This window comes from Lipotes vexillifer, unplaced genomic scaffold, assembly GCF_000442215.2.
Source record: "Lipotes vexillifer unplaced genomic scaffold, Lipotes_vexillifer_v1.1 scaffold827, whole genome shotgun sequence".
In the NCBI taxonomy this organism is placed as follows: Eukaryota; Metazoa; Chordata; class Mammalia; order Artiodactyla; family Lipotidae; genus Lipotes; species Lipotes vexillifer.
The window spans coordinates 11,607-17,409 of NW_006773114.1; positions in this window are offsets into that span (position 1 = coordinate 11,607).

Sequence of the window (5,803 nt, forward strand, 5' to 3'; positions counted from 1 at the left end):
CAACCAGAAGCTCGTGCACAGCAATGAAGAGTAGTCCCCGCTCCCTGAAACTAGAGAAAGCATGTGCGCAGCAACGAAGACCCAACACAGCTAAAAATAAACAAATAAATAAATTTATTTTTTTTAAAGTTCCACATTATTGATATAGGCAGGCATAGCATCTGACAAAAGAGGAGATATATTCATATTTAGTGTGTTCATAACTCTTTGTAAGCCACTGGCCTGTAGCAATATAATTACGGGTCAATCAGTGTCTTGGTATTAGAAAGTTAGGTTAAATGATTCAGTTCGGGTCAGTGAGAATCAGAGCTTTTTTACTTTCCATGCTGGTAGAGAAGGACAAAAAGGCAAAGCTACTTTATATATTGCAAGGTTATGAAAGGAAGGAGAGAGTGTGTGGTACGATCAGAAGATTGAACCAAATGACTGAAAATGTTTTCCCCTGGGACACAAGAAATGTGAGATTTTAACAGGCTGTATGTTTTCACGGTCTTTACTTTTCATTTATTTTAGAACAGTAAAGAAATTTTTTAAAAACTTTATGAAAAAGTCTGAAACTACAGAAAATTATAACGAGGAAAAGAGAAATCCCCTCTAACTATTATGATGCATTGCTCCTCTGGCTGTCTCTAAGTGGGAAGGGGAAGAGCATTGATCTTGGAGTCAGGATGCCTAGTTAGACTGGAAACTCGATCTCTTGCAAATTTATTAACCTTTGGTAACTTTACCAAACCCCACTGTATCAGAATTGTCTTATCTGTAAACTGGGGTACCTACCTTATAGGACTGTTATGAAGGCTGAGTAAGTGAATATTTGAGAGTACACTGAATAGTCCCAATCACATTCTAAGAGCAAGAAAAATGTTAGATATAATCACAATGATAACAAGTAATAGTAAATATGGTAGATTACAGTATTGTTTCCAACTATTCTAACTATTCACTCCTGATTTCTATAAGAGCATTATTCATCCTTTCTCATTACAACGCTCCTCAGTATCTCCTGTGAAAGGACAATGCTGCCCCACCTATCTAAACTTGTTTTGGCCAATGAAATGTGAGCAGGCATGACAGACACTATATTTGAACAGGACCTTAAAATCCATTGTGTGTTCATTCAATGCTTTTGTTCTTTTCCCTCTGCTGTGATAACAGCAGGTCTAAAACAGGGACAGCTTCTTTGGCCCATGTCCATTTCAGACAAAAAATATATATTTATATCTCAGAATGAAATAAATAGTTCTTGTTTTAAGTCACTAAGATGTTTTAAGACCTCCACTACTCCAGCAAGGTTGACTAATACAGTAACTAAACAGATGAATATATGAATGAATGAATGAATAAATAAATAAAAACTCTATTAGCATTTAGGTTATTTTAAAAACATAACCCTTGATTATTTAGATATTCAATCTCTGTAATAATCTTAGACTACACACACATATATAATTTTGTAATTTGCCTTTTTTTTTCACTTGGCTTATGAATGTACTTTCCCCATAGCATTAAATAGCCTTTGCAAATATTAGAGCTTATAGGTAAATTGAAATAGCCACTAGAAGCCTATAAGTGGTAATACTAATAATAATTGTAGTGATAAGGTTGTTCTCTGATAATGAAACTATAAATATGCACATAGTGTATTTTAAACAGGGTCTTGTAAAGCCATATCATGATGTTTGGGAAAGTGGTGACTCTAAGGTCAACACAAGTTGACTGTAATAAAATCAAATGTATTAACATATCTAAATAAAGTAGGACAAAGAATGACACAGAGGTTGAAATTATCAGTGCCCATTCAGAAAGTGTTCAGTGATTATACAGTAGATTTGAGCATAGCAGTTCCTTTGGCAGTTCATCCAGAGGATGAATTGTGTGCCTCTAAGACTGGTTTACCTAGTACAAAGACTAGCCACATATTCATGGTATCAGTTAACATGGGTACAGAAAAGAAATAACTTGATAATATTAAAAACTTAATGATTCATCATGGAATATTTATAAATTCACTGGACTTCCTTATTCTTTTTTTACCTGTGTGAAGGTAGAACATATCATTATCATGCAGTGTATTCATCTACTAAATGTCTTAATGCTGACTGTAAGCATGGCTTTGAGGAGACTTGTTGCTATTAAACTGATATTTTTTGAAGCACATTTCATGAAACACTTGTTCCACACCATGCCAATAAAATAACAACAACAAAACAAGCAAGAGATTCCATAGTCAAAAACTTTCTAAAACTTTTGGTTAAACAATGGTCAATAAATGTCTTTAGACATTTACGGACCATTCAAAAGTGAATATACTAGTTGGTAAGAAGAGAGATTCTACAATGAAATTTTTAAATTGACCACAGGGCCCTTTTTAAGTGTATTATGCTTTTCATTAATATAAATAGGAACTTGTCTGTTGTATATTTAATATGTCAACTAATCCTTGTTATGAATTAATGTTCATCAAACATCATTGATATCACTGAGTTGCAGTTTCCCAGTCTTTAAAATGGGGATAATAGAACTGCCTTAAAAAGTAGTTATGAAGATTACATGATACCATTCAAACATTTCTTAGCGTAGAATCTGACAGATAATAACAAATGTTTCAAGTGCTTCACATGGCCTAACTCATTTAATACTCTGAAGTTCCTTGAACGAGAAAACTAACATGAAAAACCCCATATTTAACCATTACCACACTGCCGTTTATTACTTAAACAACACTGGCCAAGTTACTTAACCAGTTTGTGCCTTCCTCGTCTCATTTATAAAATGTAGATAATAATAGTATCCACCTCTGAAGTGAAGTACTGCTTGTGCAGCATTTAGAAGCCTGCCTAGAAAATGTGAGCACTCAATATATTTTATCTGTTATTTCTATTAACTATTAACAGTGTTAAAAAGAATCCATTTCACGCAAAAAAATTTACCTTTCCACAATGCTGTTTGTCACTTTCTGATCATAATAATAATTATATATGCATCCATATAATAGAGAATGTTATCCAAAAAATGGAAAAACATGACCACGTATTGAGTTCCTACTATGTAATAGGCACTGAACATATATTAACTTAGGTGATCTTCTGCCACAATTTTTGAAGTCAGTATTATCATATCTACCAAAAAATATATCAACTGGATATGAGGGAGGTTGAATATCTTGACCAAAATACATCAAATAATTGTAGTCCCATCAAGGCTTGGACTTACTATGTCAGGATATCCATACCTTTTCCACTACACCTATAAAAATGAGATTTATCCATAATGGCAACTTGAAAGACATGTTTATTCAAATCATCAAATTTGGTACATTAGTGTTAAACCACTTTTTAATAGGAATGAGTGTGAAGTGCTGTGATCAGAAAGTGTATGCGGCCATTACAGTCTGTCACCTGCTTCTCCTGGTGAAAAAATAAGATAATTCTAAGTATGTCTATCCCCATCATTGAAGGCAGGCAAAGAAATAACAAGCTTTGATGACCCAGGAAGAGATTAGAAACAAAAATACACTGATAGAAAGATGGGGAACATATGTCCATTCTTCTATTTTTAATATATCCGCTTGGTTTAAAAAAACGTTCCAACCAATAATTTTCATGAAAACATATGCACTTTCCCCATGCTGAAGATATACTTGTGGATATGTGTTTCATTTACAATGCATCTTTATTAAAAGGAAGTATTCTAGTTTCTCTTCTGAGATATAATTTAAGTACCATAAAATTAATTAATTATAAGTGTATAATTCATTAAATTGTAGTAGATTTTTAGAGCTGTGAAACCCTATCAACACTCCAGTTTTAGAATATTTCTATCACCTCGCAAGTTTCCCGTGCCTCTTTTCGGTCTATATCCATTCCCTCACCCAACCTCAGATAAACACTGATATACTTTCTGGACATTCTTAGACATTTAATAATACAATATGTATTTTTGGTCTAGCTTTTTCTCAGCATGCTATTGAAGTTCTTCCATGTTGTAGAATGTATCAGTAGTTTATTCACTTGCATTGCCAAACAGTATGGGTTGTTCCCACTTTTTGGCTCTTATGAATAATGCTACTCTGAATACTTGCATCACGTCTTTGTGTGGACATATTTTTTATTTCTCTTGGTTATATCCTAAGAGCTAAATTGTTGAGTCATATGATAACTTCATGTTTAACTTTCGGAGAAACTACCAAACTGTCTTTCAGAGTGGCTGCACCATTTTACATTCTCAGCAGCAGCGCATGAAGGTTCTTGTGTCTCCACATCCTCACCGACACTTGTTATTGTTTGCATATATCTGTTAAAAATTTTTACATCTATGTCAATATAAATATTATAGTTTAGTTGTCATGAATTTGTCTGAATTTGGTATCAGCATAATACTGGCCTCACAGAGTAAGTAGGGAAATGTTGTCTCCTGAAAGATGTAGTGAAGGGTTATTAGTATTTATTCTTTAAATGTTTGGAAGAACTCACCACTGAAGCCATCTGGCCTAGGCTTTTCTTTGTGAGGAGATATTTCATTACTAATTCAGTTTCTTTACTTGTTATAGGTCTATTCATAAGTTATAAAGTTTTTGAGTGGGGAGGCATGAGCAGTGAGTTTTCAAAATCAGGGTGAAAGCATGTACACATGTATAGAGGCAAGAAAGTGCTTTACCTGGATTTAGTATTCCAAGTGTTTGGGGAGCCCAGAAAAGGGAGAAAAAATTCAAGAGCTATGAATATAGCACAGTCAGAATAGAGTAAATCTTTTTTTTTCATTTTATGTAAATTAAAGACATCAACAAAACGTATTCAGTTATCTTCAATTAGCTAAATACATCACTTGTAAGAAATTTATAAGCAGACAATACTATCTGAAAATCCAAACAAGGCTTTAGATGATAAATGAATGAATAACCATCTGTTTGATGATTTGTTTCATAATGAGAATATTTACAGGTGAAACTATGAATGATAGCCCAAAACACTAATATTTTAGAAAGTGTAGTAGGCAAAATAATGGCCCACGAAAGATGTCCATGACCTAATCCCCAAGACCTGTACAAATGTTACCTTATATGGCAACAGGGACTTTACAGATGTGATTAAAGTTAAAGACCTTGAGGTGGGAAGAATATTATGGATTATCCAAATGGGCACAATGTAATCAGTGAAGTCTTAAAATCAGAAAAACCTTTCACAGCTTTGGTCAGAGGGAGATGTAATACAGAAGAATAGTCAGAGAGATGCAATTTATCTGCCTTTGAAGATGGACAAAGGGGGCCAGGAGCCAAGGAAAGTGGGAAGCCTCTAGGAGGTTAAAAAACAAACAGACAAACAAAACACCAAGGAAACAGATTCTTCCCTAGAACATCCAGAAAGGAATACAGCCCCCTGCAAGACACCTTGATTTTATTCCACTGAGACCTGTGTCAATTTTTTGACCTTCCAAACTGTAGGATGATAAATTTGTATTGTTTTAAGTAACTAAGTTTGTGGTAACTTGTTATAGTAGCAATGGAAAACTAATACAGTAATTATTCTGGAATGTCTAAAACTTAGTCCAGATGCTTTTAGGCTTATTGCTGGAAGTGGTATTAAATACAATTAAAACCTGTGGTTACTCAAAATATCAGACACCATCAGGACAATGTGTATGACTCAGTCACATAAAGTGAGGTTCTTACTTGCCAGCTTCTGCCAAGAAGACCCAGCAGTAAAATTATGAGCACATACATTTCCATGTACATATCCAGTCTCTTCTACTTTGAGCAACATTTTAGATCACTCATTTCAGAGACTTTCCTTCTTACTACTTTGTT